The sequence below is a fragment of the Ictalurus punctatus genome, chromosome 12 (assembly GCF_001660625.3).
Source record: "Ictalurus punctatus breed USDA103 chromosome 12, Coco_2.0, whole genome shotgun sequence".
NCBI classification, from domain to species: Eukaryota; Metazoa; Chordata; class Actinopteri; order Siluriformes; family Ictaluridae; genus Ictalurus; species Ictalurus punctatus.
The window spans coordinates 1265001-1285394 of record NC_030427.2 but is presented as its reverse complement, the minus strand read 5'-3'; the positions used below and the strand labels follow the sequence as shown (position 1 = coordinate 1285394).

At 41.0% G+C, this 20394-nt stretch overlaps 1 long non-coding RNA gene and 1 pseudogene across 1 annotated transcript; both read right to left on the bottom strand.

The window, feature by feature from the left end:
- Positions 1 to 1631: 1631 nt before the first annotated feature.
- On the bottom strand, positions 1632 to 5936 carry LOC128634068 (E3 ubiquitin-protein ligase UBR2-like; annotated as a pseudogene).
- A 322-nt stretch (positions 5937 to 6258) lies between these two features.
- On the bottom strand, positions 6259 to 12649 carry LOC128634162 (uncharacterized). The gene is made up of 4 exons (XR_008397418.1): positions 11738 to 12649; positions 11183 to 11265; positions 6391 to 6455; positions 6259 to 6296 (listed from the first exon to the last, which is right to left on the bottom strand). It is a non-coding gene; the product is annotated as an uncharacterized LOC128634162 (long non-coding RNA).
- Positions 12650 to 20394: the final 7745 nt, after the last annotated feature.

Genomic DNA, 20394 nt, shown 5'->3' with positions numbered 1-20394 from the left:
ACACTGACCTGTTAGATAGACAGGTTTAGATTCTGGACAACAATGATACTTTAATCTGATGCTAATATACATTTAATAGTGCCTAAAGTATCATTTAACAAGCTTGTCAGCTCACCACTAAGTGGAACATGTCCACATCCAGAATGCAGGGGGAACTTTCCACCTGGGGAGCAAGAACAAGTACTGCACGGGCACGCGCGCACACACACACACACACACACACACACACACACACAGAGTTATAGAACTAAAAAAACTACAAGTGAGAGAAAAATAAATAATGAAATAAATATATCTACCAACAGTCACATGAAGTGATTTTGCACAGAGGAGTGAGAGGAGACAGTCCAGCATGCAGAGCCAAACCGAGCCAGGGAACTCAAATAGTCTCCTAAACAAGGGCACGTTTTATGACACTTCTATTTTTTATTATTTAGGATACAAAATATGGATAAATATCACAGGATATAGAAGGAATTAGAACTGAGGAAGGAGAGCATAATACCTGCAGATATTTGTGATTCAGAATATTTAGTAATGCTACCAAAATGAACCCCGAACACATAACTGAGCAATCTTCTAGATATCTTTAGAGTGCGAATGATGCTCAGAAGCTTGAGTAATGATTTTACAGATGCAGTCTATTTTCATTTATATATACACACAGTTATATATATATATATATATATATATATATATATATATATATATATATATATATATGCTTTTATATTTAGAATTACAAGTGAAAAGCAAATCAAATCATCGGAAGAATTTATTCCAGTGTACAATTAACTACTACATCCTGCAAGCAAACAGTGCTTAGTGGAGTATTTTAACAGCACTAACAATACCACTGATACAGAATTTATTACATCATCACACATCCCTCGAAAGAAGAATTAATTCTGGCATGATAAGTGTCGCGTACCGTGGGGAATACAGAAGCAGAAGCGGGCGGCAGGTTCAGGCAGAATAATCCAGAGGGGTGAACACAGTCCATAGTCAAGAAGCAAGCGAGGGTCAGGCGATCATGCAAACAAAACAAACGGGGCAAGACAGAAATCGTGGTCGGGGACGTAAGCAAAGGCCAAAGTCACTTATCGAATAAACACAGTAGAATACTGTGTTGCTTCTCGGGAAACCGAGTCCTGGCTGGGCTGAGATATGACAATAAGTTGGGTTGTCATACCTGTCTACAGGGTAAACTTCCAAACAAAGGCTTCTCCTCATCTACCAATAATCTCTCTGTATAAAATACAAGCACAGAAAAACAACAAATGCATATCATAATGTTCTTTACCAAAAAGTAAAACATTTTTACTAACTACCCATTAACACAGGTCAGTGAATATTGTAAATCTTATACATGAATTCTTAGTCTGTAAGAAATGGGTGCAGACTGACCTATAGACTGGATGGTGCAAGAACAGCTGCCCCAGCACATGATAGGCACACGGGGGTCCTGCTCATTAGGGTGCACCTTAAGGCCAACTTTATAAGTTGCGGTCCCAAATGTCATCAGCATCTCCCTTATGGAGCTTGAATAAGGGTTGCTATCAAACCACATCACAGATCAGTGTTAAAGACACGCTCAGATACGCAGTTGTGAAAGGAAACAGTGGGTATGCTTACACTGGTGTGTGGTCCAGCCTGAAACTCTCAGGAGGAGGAGAGTCCTCCACAGTCTCTGACTCACCAGCATCTAAAAGACAAACACCACAATATGACTGCATGTGCACACATACACACACAAATAAGGAGCACACGCACTATATATGATGAGACTCACTTGTTGGCTTGGCTCTCTCATGAGCAGAGTACAAGGCTCTGATTGGCTTGTATACGTTGTATTCAGCCAATGAGCCAGACCTGGCTGCTCACTATTGCTGTAACTACAAACATGCATGCATTTTACTATTTAACCAGAGAAAATGTCACCTCAATGGTACAACTGGCAAATTTACTGTAATAAACTGAGTCAGTGTGACTAAATATCATGAAACAGCAGTGGATTAGCCATCTTACATAAGCAGAAATTCTATACTCTGATCTCAACATGGCAAGACATGCAATTCAGCTACAGATATCAAGTCCCATCCATCCATCCATCCATCCATCTTCAACCGCTTACTCCTTTTCAGGGTCATGGGGAAGCTGGAGCCCATCTCAGGGAGCATCGAGCACAAGGCGGGGTACACCCTGGACAGGGTGCCAGTCCATCGCAGGGCACACAATCACACACATATTCACACACCCATTCATTCACTACGGACACTTTAGACACGCCAATCAGCCTACCATGCATGCCTTTGGACTGGGGGAGATACCAGGGTACCGGGTAAACCGGGGTATCTTAAGGAAACCCACGCAGCACGGGGAGAACATGAGCCACGGGAATCCACACACACAGAGCCACGGGAATCGAACCCGGACCCTGGCGGTGTGAGGCGAAAGTGCTAAACACTAAGCCACCGTGCGCCCGATATCAATTCCCTTGCTAAAAAATATATAAATAAATAAGAGGAATATTGGAATGGGGTATGCACTGTTACAGTGTCATTCTGTACCCTTCCATGGCATTTCATAGGCAAGTTTGCATTGGTTACAGAGCCACTACAACTAATTCGCCAATGCAATGGTTAAAATATTAAGCGGTCCGGATTCAGAGCAACTCCACTTAGAATAATCAGAAGCACAAGTTTGTATGCGAGTACCTGCAGGTGGTCTCAGTGAGGGGCAGGAGAGGAATGAGTGTTACTGCGACACTTACAGAGTGGACACAAGTACTCCCCATTCTCTACATCGTAACTGGTTTGCTCATGCAGCCACTGCGCATCCTGACTCTGGAGTGTCTCAAAGTATCTGTAAGAGAAAATAACTGCAAGATTAAGAGACCATTATTTGACAACCTGTCAAATTTCCATGAGCTTTATATGTACCATGCAATCACAGAAATGACCGAACTGGTCAGATCTATTAAGCAGTGACAAGCAAACTGATCCACTGAGCTGTTAAGCTTGACATGGATGTAGGATTGACGTGGGAACACCATATACTGCTTGTAAAGCTCTCCGAGGTAACCTTATTCTTCAGGAGTGTAAACTGTTGGACAGCGCTCCCCTCCATTGAAGAACGGGAACATATGAAAAGTATTTTTGATTGGGAAGCGCACAGCACACAGCGGAATCTGACGTCCTCAACAACCGAGCATTGCTGATTACCAAGCGTAACAAGTTCCATCACCTGATTTCTTTAGCTTTTGATACTCACTGCACTTACTCCTAAGGTCAGATCAGGTTAACGTTCTTTGCTTCCCCATGAGGCACAATAAGTTTACAGACTTTGAAAGTAACACTGGCTTGATCTAAGACAGTGAAAAATAGTCAAGTGCACATAGCAAGCTTTGTTTCATGCTTTGTGTCGATGATCAGCTCACTGTATTGGGTCAAAAAAAAATAAAAAATCTGCAGATCGCATATTTAAGCCAAACACATCCAATTTGGATCTACATCTTATCGATCACCACACATCCATGAAGACTTTCCTGTACATCACAGATTAGGTTTTTGACTTTTCAGTCACAAAACATTCCGACTGATTGATTAATATTAGCTAATTTATTTGTAATTGCTCATATAAAGGTCATATTTTCTAGACAAACTATTTACTGTTAGCTGCTGATCTATTGCCTATATCCACAAACATTTGAAAGCAGCAAAACTTTTTATTTGGGATTAAGTAGAAGGCTGTCTAGAAGTAACATTTTGCCCAACTCCTCACCTCTGCCAGCAGTGAGAGTGCATGATGTGGCCACAGCTGCCGGTATGGGTACCAAAGGACAGGTCAGGGTGCATGAAGAGGGGATCATAGCTCTCTGGAACACACATGTATCCTTCAGAAATAAGCACACTGGCTACTCAAACCTATCCAATTACTTGACTTGCACACTGTAAACCATAACCTTACCTGGATTGTGAGGGGGTCTTTTGCGGTTCTTGGACATGACCGTAGAGCGTTGGACAAAGGCAGCGAGCACCATGGTGGTGCCATCAGGTAGGATCTCCTGCGCTTCGTGACACAGGATACGCATCTCCATCTGCCTCCTCTCTCCTCCTCTGGCACGCCAACGACGAGGTCCCACACACACCAGAGCACCGTCACATGAACTGGGGCTGTACCAAGCAGAGACGGATGGTTACAAGTACACTATAACCTTAATTTTATGTTAAGGTCCCTCTGAATTTGTTAAAATAATCAATGTTGAATAAATGGATTCATCTTTTTTTACTCACCAGGAAATTGCTAAAAATGGCCTAGGATCCTCTCTACTCATTTACCCCAACAGAAAATGCTCTAAATGAATATGCAACATAAAGAGTTTAAGGATGGGAATTTACTTATGTTATGTGAAGACCACCATTATATGCAAGAACTTTTAGGACAAAGAACAGACAACTGCTCAGCAAAGTCAAGGAAGTGTTGATGCATGCATTTACTGACATAAATGTACTGACTGGATATTGAGAATACAATACAAGTTGAATTATTAAAAACACTGCGTCACTACGAGCATGCTTAGGTACCTATGCTCTGCTGATGTAGAGGCTGAGGCGTCCAGATCCTCTGAATCCTGCGTGAGCAGATCTATGTACTTATTGATAAAATGACTCTGGCTCTGTAATGTTTGAGCCATGGTCTTTTTCCAGCACAGTTCAGCTTTCTTTTATCCCTCTGCTTTGTCTTTGTCCCACACAGACTGCAACACACACACACACACACACACACACACACACACACACACACACGTAGATTTAAGCTCTTCAACACTTTAAAGGGTAATGGTTAATATGTCAGTGGAATAGAAAGTTGCTCAAAGTGTGACCTCCTTGTGACAGTGCCCTGTTCCTTCACAGGGAGGTGCAGCAGCTGTGCACTCGCGCATCGTTTTAATGCTAACCACCATCTGTGTAGAAAAAGACACATAATTTAGGAAAATATTTCTACAAGAAAACGATACAGCAGTGCAGTTAGAACTATATGCACACACAAAGTCTTGCAAAACTAAGCAGATGTTCAATAGAACACATTTGTGCACTAAAAAGTATATACACACACCATACCATTAAATACTGAAGATGCATTACAATTTTACTAACATTTAATTTGCCTGTTTCTCTTCAAAGTACATACTGCAATACATCATTAGCCTTGGCCTACACCATGGCCTTCATATGTACATGTTCTGCCTGGTGCAGGTGTCCTGACAGTTTTCACTATATGGAAAATAAAATGCACACATCACAGTGCATGGAAGTTCAGTTTGTGTAGTAAGCAATCCTTACATGTCATTTAAATATTCATGTTGACATACAGCTTTTAAGTAATACGCACAATAAGCCACATCAAAAACACCCCTAGGGCCACCTACAGATGATCAGCAGCAAAACCGCTTTGGGACAGTGAAGCATTTGTGCTTCTCCGTGGTGAGAGGTGCTGCTTTGCCTACCGGCCACGCCACCTTGAGCGGTGTTGCACTGCTTGGATTTCAAACAGGTCTTGATGCAGCACTGCTTTAAACTTCATGGTAAAAACGCTCATCTTTTGTATGTTGCGCCTACCTTCAGTGAGTGAATTGCAAATCATGCTAGGCTGCCACCTGGTGGACATATTAGGTGCACGCATAGAGAGAGTAAGGCAAATTGAAAACATAATCAAGATGTAATTTCACTTTAAGGATCCAGCGAATCATGTCTTTGTGCACTTCCAAGTGAGGTGCGCACTGCAAGGTCTCTAACTGAGCCAGGATGCTTGGAGTGTTGCCGGGGGCTTCACCGGGACCTGTGATACAAGAACCACAGATCTAACTACAGGCTTGAGACTTTCTACTGTGTGAGATGATGTACAAAACTTACGGGAGATTTTGAGGGTGAAGTTGAAAGTAACTTCATCGTCATCCCCAATGTTCTCTAGCTGTTGCTGCTCCTCCAGCAGAGACATGCCTAACAAGTGCAGCACCTGTAGCAACACACACATACAGAATTGTGAACACTACTCAGTCATTAAAAAGTGATGCTCATGAACACAGCATAGCAAGGGGAATTTTGTTGAATTTACTACACTATCATGTCATTTTAACAAAACATCCAAACATTTACCCTCTGCAGCATGGACTCTACCAGTGTCCTCCCTGGGCTCCATAGCCCACTGCAGCACAGCTCCCAGCATGCCAAGCAACACGTCACACTGCAGAATATTCACCAAGCTGGCAAACAGTGGGCAGAATGGAGGCAGGGCTACGACACACACAGACACTCACACTTCAGCAATCTGCATTCAACTGACCAATCATTTTCAGATATGACTACAATCACTGAAGAAATAGCTTACCTGGGTCCTCTCCATTCTGTCTCTTAAGCTTTCGCTGAGCTTCCTCTGCCTGTATCCAAAATAAACTACATAAAAATTTAGAAAAACCATTAGTGCTCATGTGACTAAAGAGAATTACTAAATCTTCCAAAAGCAGCACATCACCTTAAGGACATCCTCAGCACTAACAGCCGAATCAAAATGCAAACGGATAAGTGCATATATTGAGCTTCCAAAGAGCATTTCCTCATTAGACCACTAGGCACTCAAACTGGTATTTTGTCATTTATGTGCTTTTCTTTATCAATCACACAATCTGACAGAGGCTCTACACTTAAGAGAAGGAACTAAAGAATGAAGTAAGAGTTGAAGACAGTTTTAGTTACTGCGTAGCAGGAGCTCGGGTACATTCTTTAAGTAGTGAATTATTATTTGCAAAAACTGTTTTCAGAATTGTAATGCTGTTCTCTCCAGGGAAGGGGTCACAATGTTAACGGATGTCTGCCCCAGAGACAATAACAGCACTGAGACTCTTCCCGTAATGTCTAACCTGAAATCTTCCTGTAATGCTGCAGACTGAGGGGTCCTGGTCCATGGCACCATGGAGGACATTTTAAGCTCATTGTAAAACACTGATTTTGAGTTTCTTGAAGCATTTTGTGTGTTCATTTGGAAGTATGCTTGGCTCTTTATCTTGTTGAAAGCCAAGTCTGAACCTCCTGGCAAAGGCAAGCAAAAGGTTCTGGGCTAAAATGTGGTTTCTCCTCTCTCTCTCTCTCTCTCTCTCTCCCTCTGCTTCAGCGGTTCAACCCCAGGTACCAGGCAAAAATTACTTCATGTATACAGAGATCCCCAAACTATACACCGAAACCAGACCTCATTTCAGAACATTTCAGTTTTTTCTCGAAGAAAAAACATTTTATGCCTACATATTTATTATATATCTATTTTGTAATTGCTTTTTTTATATTATGTGACTGTTGTTTTTTATAATGCTCATGTTTAAATAAAGGAGTTAAAAGTATTATTTATTTATACACAAAGTGGTATCGAGTATCGTGTATTTTTGCTGGTACCGACTACTAGATTTTTGGTATCGTGACATCCCTAGATTGGACATTCTATGTTTGAGTGAAACTTCTAAATTTGTGAGAGCGCCACGCCCACGGCGAGCAGCAAAAATTCAAAAGCTTCGGAATTTAGCATCGTCAATGCCTGTAGATGAGACTGACCGAATGTGATGCCGATCTGATGAAAGCTCCAGGAGGAGTACGTTAAAGTACGAGGCCTGGAAATGGCAAAAAACGAAGGAAAAAATTCAGAGAAAAATCAAAATGCTGACTTCCTGTTGAGTTTAGGGTATGGGTTCAAGAGACCAGGGAGTCAGCCATTTTAAGTGTTGTCTCAATTGCAAAATCCTTCCAGTGCACTGGAACGTTCACTCCCTAAAAAATCCCCACAACGCACCACAAAAACCAGGGAGCATCGATACTCACTGTGTTCCCTTACTGGAAATGACCTCATGTCTCTCAGCTAATGTCTCTCTCTAGTGTCTGGTTTAAAATGAGCTCAATCTGCAAACCCAAGGTGGCTGATGTGTCCATTGTCACTGAATATTTGAATGGAGCTATACTGAGAGCTATTGTAAATGCACTGTAGCACTTGTCTGTCCTGCAGACTTCATAGTTGAAAATGTGAACTGCTTGCTCCCAAAACTTCTTTAGTGCAGATTAGGGCTGCACAATTAATCGAATATCGATCGCGATTACGATTTTGACTGCCCACGATTAAATGAACATGATCGACTGCGATATTGACATTTAAATTCCGTCCTCCGCTCACAGAAAACTCCACTGCAGATCAAATCAAGCGGCTCCTACACTACAGCCATGCACCATCAAGTGGCGCAGGGATGACGTCATTTTGTAGTGCCAAAACCCCGAAACGGAATTAGCATTTCAGCCCTCGAGTTGCTAGCTTCGCTTCGAGCTCCAGAGCGAGGGGAAATCATGAAATTAGCACGATGCTAAATAGCACTTCAGAGATTGTCGGGGTCATTAAACCTAATCAGGCTGAGTGGGAAACAAACTTTGCAGATAAACTCAGGGCTCTATGGTGCAACCATTTCACTCGCATTTGTGACTGAAAAGTACTTTGTGCGACTGTGAATAAATATTTATTCACACCGGTGCAAGTGACCTGTTCGGAGTTGTATAATACAATCGGAATTAAAACTACAGGAAGTCCAAAATACATCTACACCGCGCAACAGTTCCTTTCACACTGCTTTTCATCTCCTCAGTCCACTGTACAAGTGTGGAAATACTGCAAAGAAGCCATTATGATGAAGTGAGTAACTCTACATCATCTGCTTCTCTCAACTCTCCAATCTCACAACCGCCATCTTTTATTGATCCCGCAAAATGACCTGAACTTTCACCTGCTCGTGTAGACACAGCGGCTTCGGGCGGAGTAAATTAATAATAACATTACAAGGTGGGTTCAAATCAAACTTCTTTATTAAATAATTCCTCACCAATCACAATCAAGAGTAGAACTGTTCTGTCTGTAAACATACAGTACACTGCCGCTTTCCTTCACTAACTCTAATTCACTCCATTTAAACTCACGGTTGCCAGATATCACTAGAAAAGCCAACTCCAGTTACCATGTTTTAATTTATCCCCCCAAAACACAATATTATCAGCAGACATGGACACTGTACTGGGGAACCGATCTAAAACTGATAAACAAAAATAAAACTACTAAAATGTAAAGACAGAAAATGTGCTTAGTTACATAAATGTGCAGGTAAATAAATCATTTTATATAAAAAAAAATAGATATTATAATAACTTCATAAAATATAAATAAAACGAGACATGAAATAATGTTTAATTACTATGGGTTGCATTTAATATCAATTTGACCTTAACCTTAGATCACTACTTCCTTAGAAAGCTACTAGCCTTTTTCCTAATATGGATCATTTTTGTGTTAGTCTACTCTTAATTAGGACTCTTTATTGTTCAAGATATTTTAAAATAAATATTTTATGCTGTATATTTATCAATTAACCAACAGTATTTCTCATTGCTATTATTTTATTCATTTAACAGTGACCATGAGCAGAGAGATTACATTTAACTGTTTATGACAGAATTCCTGATTAAAGTTTAAATAAAAAAAGATTGGTATCTGGATCGTATCAGCTGTAAAAATCCTGATCGGAGCGTCCCTAATGAACACCATTAAACTAAATCTGCATCTGACGGGTAAATGAACTCACCCAATCACATCCTACATGAGATTATTCAGATATCTACACAATACACACAGAGCGGTTCGAGAACTGACTCCAGCCCAGAACCAGGAGAGTGGAAATGTCTAATAGTGCAGCTTTAAATATATTTAAGAGGAGCAGACTTCAAACAGGTTAACAGTTGTTTTGTGCATACAGTCTGTAAAATTAACTGAAAATATTACATTTAGTTTATCAGAAGGTAAATTAATGTCATCGCTCACACGATGTTCCTAAATTCTGTCATAATTGACCAGCTCAAGTTCTCATGCCTACTTGTGTGTTATATTGTGGCATGAGAAAACTTAAATGTGAAAGTGCAATAAAAAATATGTTGTCACTAAAATCAATTAATAATCGTGATAAATAATTGAGATCTCAATATTGATCAAAATAATCAGGATTATCATTTTGGCCATAATCATGCAGCCCTAGTGCACATGAACACCTATAACTTACACAATGTCTGGGGTAACTGTTCTGCTAGAACTGACCAGATTTTCTCATTGACTTCATGGCAATAAAGGGTACAATCAATACCCAGACACCTGAATATTCGAGTAATATGCTCCTTCGACAGTGGGACAAGCGAGAGCGTCCTGACCAGCTGTCTCACGGTGTAGTACGGGAACTGCACCGCCTCCAACCACAAGACCCTACAGCGAATTGTGAGGACAGCTGGAGAGATCGGGTTTCTCTACCCACCACACACCTCCTTCAACTACCGGTGCATCCGCAAAGCCACCAGTATTGTGGACGATCCCTTTCACAGACCATTCACCCTCCTGCCATCTGGCAGAAGGTACAGGAGCGTCCGTGCCACCACCAGCAGACTCTGCAACAGTTTCTTCCCTGAGACAGTTAGATTACAGTGCTCACCTGGGCTAGTCAAACACTTCACCCAGTAAGACTCATACCACTGCACACCGCACTAACCCAGTAAGACTACATAGCTGCATCAGTCAATTTATACTAGGGAACTATTTCTGCTGCCAGTATTGCTGCAATACATGTGCTGCTACATTACACAGTAGCTTACAGTTACAGTCCATGTCCTGTGTATCTACTGTCCTGTGTATTTGCTGTTTTGTGTTTTTATTGTGTTGCACTCGTCTCACACAGAACAGTACGCAAGACTACATAAAGTGTGTTGCAGCATGGTCTGGAAGGAATGTCACATTGTTCCAGTGTATACAAGCTATATAGAGGAATGACAATAAAAACCCACTTGACTTAACTAATGGCACCTCAAAAGGTTAAATGTGTATTCGAATACCTGGCACATCCCTAATTAGAAAAACTATTAACTACTAAACTTGAAGATTAATACATTCTGCACTAGGAAAGAATAAGGATGCTTGTTAAATGAACTTCACTTAGTGTTGTGGTTTTAGCACATGGAGCCATTGCTTATTATAATAATGAACAGCTATGAGAGTAAAAGCACTGCAAACCCAAATAAAAATTAAAACATATTGCCAATTCTGAAAAAAAAATGACATACTGCTGTACCTGCAGTGAAGATTTTCCCTGCACCCAAGACCACACGGCACTCTGAGTCTTTAGCAATCTGATTAAAGCATTCGATCATTTCACTGTAGGGAAAAAAAGCTGCCTATAACGGAGTATAAAGCCAACACCTTATATAACAAAACAAAGACATCCAATGCAACAAAGCAGAATTATACATGGGGGAAATTAACACTTTTTTTAACCTAAATGTCTTCCGAATTTTTTTTTTCATACTTTAATTCCCCCCCCAGATAGCCTTTAAGAACGCTTTTGACAAGAGAAGAACGTATTGAAATCATTCTCATGCCTGGATCAGGAAGCTGTGGCAAGGTTGCGATGGACTAACAGGAAACATGGCAAACACAGCAAACATACAACACAGTTTCCAAACTTATTAACAAATTCAAAAAGACTGCAAGTGTTGCAGACCAACCGAGAAGTGCACGTCCACTGACGAAGGCACAACCGACCTGGTACTGGCAGACATGGTCCCTTATGTATGGAGACTTTTGGAAAACCCAGTAGTTATGTCCTTTATTTGATGGAAAAACATACCTCCAGTAGGCCTAGTTCATGGCGTTGTGTTTCTCTGGTCGGTGCAGCTCTACAGAAGTGATGTGATTGGCTGGGTGGGTGATCGACAGGGTGGTGAAGGGTGGAGTGGGACCTCCTGAAGTCGACATGGCTCGAACAGCGTTCAGAGTAGGAAACCACAGGCTCCTGTCTGATAAACACCAGTCAACAGGTTAATATGATGACTGTTTACGGAGATGAATAAAGGACACAAGACTATGGCCCCATACACAGTGATGGACAATCTACAGACAGAAAAGTGACTGAAACCTTTGTTTGGTGCTACAATGCATAAATCATCTTAGTCCTAGTGGGTTTATGTTAGGAGACATTAATGGAGCATTTCTGAAAGGAATCTCCAGTGTCAACACAGTAAAAGTCAGGGCTATAAGTAAAGCTATAAGTTTTCAGATACAGCCAAGACATCAGCACAGAGGACATTTCTGTGGCCCTATCGGTAACATGACAAGCAGCATTTTTGCTTTTTTTATATATAAAAAAAGTTTTGTTTTTTTAAATAAAATAAATAAATAAAAATAAATAAATAAACACACCACACAATAGGTGAGGGAAGAACAGCTGTTACAACATGCTAACACAAGTGAGAACAGGAATGTGTTTTCATTCTACAACATTAAATGCAACTATACACCGATCAGCTACAACAGTAAAACTACTGACAGGTGAAGTGAAGAACACTGATTATCTCGTTACAACAGCACCAGTGAAGGGGTGGGGTATATCAGGCACCAAGCAAACGGTTGGGGAAAAATGGGCAAGTGTAAGGATCTAAGCAACTTCGATAAGGGCCAAACTGTGATGTCTAGATAACTGAGTCTGAGCATTGCCAAAACGGCAGGTCTTGTACCTACCAAAAGTGGCCCATGGAAGGACAACTGGTGAACTGGTGACAGGGTCAAGGGCACCCAAGGCTCACTTATGCGAGTGGGGAGCAAAAGCTAGCAGAGGCAGTGTGATGTTCTGGGCAGTGTTCTGCTGGAAAACCTTGGGTCCTGGCTTTTGTGTGGATGTTAATATACTTTTACAAGTACCACTTACCAAACACTGTTGCAGACCACGTACACCTCTTCATGGTAACAAAATTCCCTAATGGTAGTGGTCTCCTTCAGTGGAATAATGTTCGCTGACACACCGCAAAAAATGGTTCAGGAATGGTTTGAGGAACATGACAGAGTTCAAGGAGTTGACTGCCACCAAATTCTTTGAGCAATTGAGCATCTGTGGGATGTTCTGGACAAACAAGTCTGATCCACGGAGGCCCACCTTGCATCTTACGGGACTTAAAGGAACTATGTTCTTGGTGCCCGAAACCACAGCACACCTTCAGAGGTCTTGTGGCGTCCATGCCTCGACGAGTAAGAGCTGTTTTAGCGGCACAAGGAGGACCTGCACATTAGTCAGGTGGTTTTAATGTTATGGCTGATTTTTATTTATTTATTTTTTAACAGATTGTTAGTGCTGCCAAGTTGCTGTGGTGCAAGTGGAATAAAACACTTTGGGATGTGCTGTTAACTCCACGTTGAGCTGAAGAACATGCCACCCCATCAGTAAATATATTTTCCTAGAACAACTCTGTGGTGTTTTATTCATTTGTTGATTTTGTGGTCAGTAAACCGTTTGTGTGTTGATTTTGAGGTATGTTTTGGATCATTGTCCTGCTGGAAGATCCAACCACAGCCCATTTTAATCTTTCTGGCAGAGGCAGTCAGGTTTTCATTTAATATCTGTTGATATTTGATAGAGTCCATGATGCCAGGAAGTGATGGACTTTTAACAGATTGACCACACCACATCGCTCTTATGCCAGTTGACTTTTGCAGATGAAGCTCTTCCATAACATTCCAGAGCGTATTTTACCACCTTAACATCACCTCTAATTAAAACTGTGATATCATCCGCATATGCAGATAATTTGGTGGGTTGTTGACAGTTTAGAGTGTCGATTTGTAGACCTGTTAATTCTTTCCTAAGCTTATATAGCAGGAGTTAAATAATTATGCCGTAAAGTTGGCCCGACAGGGGGCAGCCCTGCCTGATACCCTTCTGAGCCTTCACAGCAGTACTTAAGCTACCGGCCACTTTTATCATAAATGTAGCTTCAGAGTATAATAGCCTCATCATTGAGAAAATTTTCACCAAAACCAAAAGCCTTTAGGATGTTAAAAAGAAAAACATGTTCGACCCGGTCAAAAGCTTTCTCCTGATCTAATGGTAAAAACCCCATTTCAATCTTGTCGTCATATGCATGGTCATACAAGTGCCTTACTAGACATTCTCTGTAATAGATCTGTCTTTTATACAGTATGATTGGTCTTTGTGTATGATTGTGTGCAGTACATCATTTGCTCTGTTTACCAAACATTTTGAAAAGATTTTGTCTCAGAACCGTGCTCTGTCCTCCCCACGCACGCACTCCCAGAGAGAGAGAGAGAGAGAGAGAGAGAGAGAGAGAGAGAGAGGCACAGATCAATAGAGACAGAAAGGCAGTCAGACAGAAAGAAAGTGAGAGAGAATAGAAAGTGAGAGAGAATGACAGACAGAAAGAAAGTGAGAGAGAATGACAGACAGAAAGTGAGAGACCGAAGATAGAGATAACAGTGAGACACACATACACAGAGAGTGAGACAAAGACCGATCAAGAGAGAGATGGAAAGACAATCAGACAGACAGAAAGAGAAAGAAATGGAGAGAGAGAGAGTGACTTGTTTCTCTCAGGCTCTCATAGTGACTCAGGCCTCAGCTGGTGCTGTCCTTGGTGTTGAAATCAGTCACCAGCCTGCAGTTCACTGAATCTTCATTGCAGCATAAACATGATATGGGATGTTCAACAAGCGTATACTGTACATGTGTGATGGTCAGGTGTCCACAAACTTTTGGCCATATAGTGTGTTCTTGAAAAAAAAGGAAGCTGGGTTCCAATGTTCAGACTTGATGACAGAATTTTAATAGAGCTGTGATGGTTTAGCCCGAGACGGGACTGAGAACACTCAATCCACCCTCGCACAGAAAGTGATAGGGGGCAAAAAAATAAAAAAAAATTAAAATAAAATAAAAAAAGACACTTCCAGCAGGGTTTACTGACTGTTTGGTAAACAGCTCCCCAGTGCAATACTTTATAATAATGCAGATACAATGAGGGCCTCAGAAACCATAAACTATTACGGGAATGGTCACTTAAAGCGTTCCCGTATTATGTACACACGCATAACAATAACAGGTGGTCATGGTAACGCACACACAACCCCATCCTTGATTATCAGCTACTATAGGAACGATAACATATTAGAACAAGTGCATTAATATACGAGGGTGAATCAAAAAAATGAAAACCTTATAAAAACACATTTGTTTTTCTTTACAAACTTTTCTCAGCACTAGAACTCTATAACTCGGACTTTCCACCAGATCTCTTTCCTTTAGCACATATAAACACTTCGTACTCGATCAGCCTGACTCCCCTGGAGGTGTCCATCATGGAACATCCTGCCAGACCTGAACGTCAGCACGTCTCAGAGCCACGGACGGGAGAAAAGGAAAGATGCATGACTGTGTGGAGAGAAGACAAAACGCTGAGTGACTCAGAGAGAGCCTCAGAGAGAGCCTCAGAGAGAGCCTCATCGATCCACTGATCACATCATACCACTTATTATTATTATTACTGATGTGCCGAAGCTCGGTTTCCATTTTTAATCCCTTATGAGATTAGAGGTATAATCTGCTTATAATCACGTATACGATCTGATCATAATATACATCATACATGTTATTGTTTTACACACACACACCCCTTCGTTGCCAGAGATCTAATTAAAGACTGAGATTGAACGTGTCCCTCCTTCTGATAGCGTAAAAATTACATGTTACAGATTTGGAATTGCATTCTCGCTGTGATGTCTCTCACTCTTTACTCTGGGAAGTGAGAGAGAGAGAGAGAGAGAGAGAGAGTGTCAGAGAGAGAGAGAGAGGGAGAGTCGGAGAGATAGAGAGCAAATTTAATAATATTATTATTAATAATTTAAAAAATGGAGCAGATCCAATAGGGCTTCACAGCAGCAGTACTTTACCTCAAAGTGATTTGTAACACACACAGTGGAAATGGTGTAGCAAAAGTCATGCAACCATTGTGGGGGGAAAAAAAGTGTGTGTGTGTTGGGGGGGGCTCTGATACTTTGTACCTGATGCTTCCGAGCTTCCATCTTTTATAATTGTGATTAATGGTCCATTAGAGAAGAAAAAATCCATTCCGTTCTTTGATTACTTATTTGGCGTACAGTGAATATTCACACTTTAAGGCCATGTGGAACAATTTCCAAAATGCACTTAAATGGGGTAAATTGTGTACATTGAACCAAGAGTACTAGACATGTTTGCTAAAAGCAATACAAAGGCTTTATTCACACTGCAGGAATTTTATATTGTGTGTTTAGATTTTTTCTTTTAGACAGACTGATCAACTGCAAATTTGTTCTGGTGAATGACAGGCATTCAAAATCTTTCTGCAGAACTCTGTTGAAGATTCTGTACATCAGAGTTTCATCTGAACTTCAACAAAACATTTCACATTTATAGAGTTTTGTCTACGTTCATCAAGTAATCACATTTATAAGTGTATTTATTATCTCTCCCCTCCCTGATGGATATTTACACCCCCCGTTGCCTCAGCAGAGGAAAAACCATCATTAAGGACAGCTCTCACCCTGGCTCTGATCTGTTTAATCTGTTTCCCTCAGGGAGACGTTACAGGTGCATCAGAACAAGGACTAAAAAATTCAAGAATAGTTTTTTTTCCCCCAAAAGCTATAATCATTCTAAACACACACATGTACTGATTTCACAGTATAGGTATATAGTCTCTCAGAACTGTGCATTTTATAGTACCCCCCACTTAACCATAGTTAAGACCCAAATCTCCACCATTCTGAAGGCATAAAGTACGTATTCATGTGTAAGCAAACATTTGTTTTATCTATGGAAAATAAATGAACATTAGAACAGATTTACTTGTCTCTGACTGAACAAAGCAGGCCATATTAAACTGGGTTAAATATACAAATCCACACAGTTCACCAGTCCAATAGAATCTGTACAACACATTAGCAATACTTCTGCTCTGTTTAGACCCAGAAAATATAAAATACTTACTTTAGTATGAAATTTCTGTCGAGTGTCTACCATGGGGTCGGGATTTACGGTCTGTGAACACGTGCTGATTACACGTGCAGGAAAAGCAACCCACACGTGCAACCCTGACCGAGTGAGAACGACTCAAACGATTCAAGAAGAGGATTCTGAATCGGTTCATTTAAAGAATCATTACCAAAGCTGCTTATCCTACTTGAATGAATTAACTGAATCAGTTGAACCGACTCTTCATCGCTCAGTAAGCCAACGCCGACGAGAATTTCAGGATTATTTTAAAACATTTATATATTTTTTGAGAGAAGTTTAACGGCTTGAGAAGTGACTCAAGCAGCCTTTTTATTCACAAATCTCACACAAACAAACAAGAACACGATACTCGCTAAATATAAATATATATATATATATATATATATATATATATATATATATATATATATATATATATAAATTTTGTTTCTCCTGCTGACATATATGGCCATCTTTGCCTGCCCTATGATAAAATTTATCAACTGACACTTAAACCTTTTTTTTTGAGAGTATTTAAAACCAAAAATAAAAGTTTCGATTGTAAAACTCTCATTAAAATGGCCAAGCAGTCTCTGTAAAACAGTAAAAAGAGGCTTCAATCTCACACAGTGCATAAACATGTGAAACACAGATTCTCTCACGGCACAGAAAGGACATTCATAACTCACATCAGGGTTTAAAACACAGATAAAAGAATTAACAGCCACTGCACCATGTAAAATCCTCCACTGTAAATACCCACACTTTTTTGTTAATGGTGACTTGTATAAAGCCCTCCATTGTGGCTTTACATGTTCCTTTATTTGTAGAACAGAACGCCAAGGTGTGTCGACTCTTTTGTCCAGAAACTTTTTATTTAGAGATAGTGCACACATTTTGTACAGTTCTTTCCCAGATGGTAACTTGGGACCCACAAAACTTAGTTTTTCAGATTTAAGAAACACACCTGAGCACTCACGTACATTTGCCAAGACACTAAAATCCGGAAAAGGATCTTGGTCATTGGGACTACTTCGCCCTCCGGAATGTTCCTCCAGCATGTTCAGGACCTCTTCAGTCAACAGGGACCTCCATTCCACAAGGAACTGTGTGACTACACGGACTGACCTCATCTTTATGTGTCCAGCAACTGCCACCGCGTTCCCAAACTCCGGTCCTGCTACGGTCAGTAGGTCACCTAGAGTGACGACTCCAGCCCTGCGGAACCCCTCCGTAAGTGCAGGAAACGGCTTTCTCTGAGATACATCTAAAATGGAACCATTTATGATTGGCTCCTCCAGCGGCCAGTAGAGAGAACTTGAGCATTGTACTCTCTGCACTGTTAAAAGTCCCCACACTTTAAAAACATTTCGGTAAAAAACAGGAAGTTTCCTGATGTCCATCTTTTTCGGGTCCATCCAGAAAAGAGGTTTATTTAAATCCAGCCCTTCAAGTGTCTGTAAAATGGCACATGCTACAGCCTTCCAGTTTGCATTTACAGGAACATGTAGCAGCCTTTGCACAAACTGTAACCGAAAGGCTGCAGTACTGCTCTGCAGGTGTACCAGTCCATGTCCCCCTTCATCCTTGGGGAGAAACAGAACACTCTGTGGAACCCAGTGTAGATTATTTCAAGAAGACGTTATCATGGGCCTGTTCATTGTAGATTTCACACTTGCACAGTTCCTTGTAGAAACCGACTGCTCTCTTTCGAATTTCTCTATGGTCCACTAAAAGTGTCCCATCATCAGAAAACAGGCCATGTATCATCTTATTCTGACCATTCTTTTTTCCAAATTAAAAAAGAATTTTGATGGTGCATCCATACACTCTACAGTCTGAAACCGTGACCTGACCAGAGCTCCTTGTGCAGTAACGTCTAGCAATTTGGTCAATAAATTCTTTTTTGTCATTAAATTTTCTATGCATACCTGCCGTCCTGTGCTTTTCATTAACTCTTGAAGCGCCATTATTTCGTTCTCCAAGGATTTCATGCGTAGAGTTGTGTCTCTCGTGACATTGGAGGTATACTGTTGACACGGCTGTTTAATTTGCGTTTTGGCAAAATCCCACCACTGCTGCACTGATTTAAAAGAACCTTTTGTGGTTCTAAAGTCACTCCAAAAATATTTAAACACATCCCTAAAATGACCGTCTTGCAATAAACTGGTGTTAAAATGCCAATACGCACTCTTATGCTTGAGTTTACTTAAATACACAGTAGACAGAACCATACAATGGTCCGTAAATCCTACTGGTATAATTACACAACTTCTAAAAGCTCTTAACTGGTGTTTAAAACCATCAAATTGATCCAATCTGGCCATAGAGAGCATATTATTATAGGAGTGCACCCAGGTATATTGTTTCTGCATGTGGTGAAAATTTCTCCAAATGTCCACAAGGTCACAGGACTTCATTAACTCGACTAGACTTCTACGTGATGGCATATGGGGCTCTACATGATTCCTGTCTATACCCAGCTCTGTCTAACATTACATTGACTTTTGTAAGGATTTTTTTTAGACGGTATCCCTCCTGATCAGTGAAACCCCCTTCTCCCATAAACCCACGTGTTTTTTTAATGAACTGTTCCACATCCGGAAAAAACTCGTCTATCCTCACATTCCTAGCATGTTTAGTCTTTCTCAGAAAAGCCTTGATGTCATCCACACTATATTCATGGCTCGAAAAGCCACTTAGATTTACACTACATGTTATACTGCAGTCGGAGGCTTCGCACTCGCTCTCTACCTCCACAGAATTCAGCTCCTCTGCAACATCTTTCCTCTTAGCCTGTGCATGAGGACGATTTCTCCGTCTCTTTCTCTTCCGTATCCATATGAGAGCTATCATCTTCATCAACAAGGGACAGATCACACTATCTAGTGACACCGTACTGTCCTGTGTATCCTTATCACCTAAATCCGGCTCAGTCTCAGCCTTCTCTTCTTCACCCGGTTGAACACCGGCACCCTGGTGAGAGGGGCCAGCTTCAGGTGTCTCCACCTGAGAAGGTGCTGCTGCTCCCTCTCCCGGTGTGTGGGCCCCATCCACCCCAACGTCCTCTCCAGCAGTAACCTCGTTACCAGCGGCCGCGTTAGCATTATCATTATTTTCGGGATTCACCCGTCTTTCAGGACAGGCCCTCACCAGATGACCAGATAAACCGCACCCAAAACACTTCATTGTAGTAGTAGTAGCGTAAGTAACATAATTAAAATCCTCCACCTTTACATTCAGTGTCAGATCCAGATCATTATTGTCCTTCAGGACCATGTACACAAACCGTCTGAAAGACACGACATGTTTTACACGAGGGGATTTACTTGTAGTCGCTATCTTCTTGATCTGAGAGACCAGTTTTCCATAGAGGGATAGAGTTTGTGACAGAACCTCGTCCTTAATAAAAGGAGGAACATTCGACAGGATGACTTTTTTACACAGGGTTGATAAAGGAAGCACTGAGT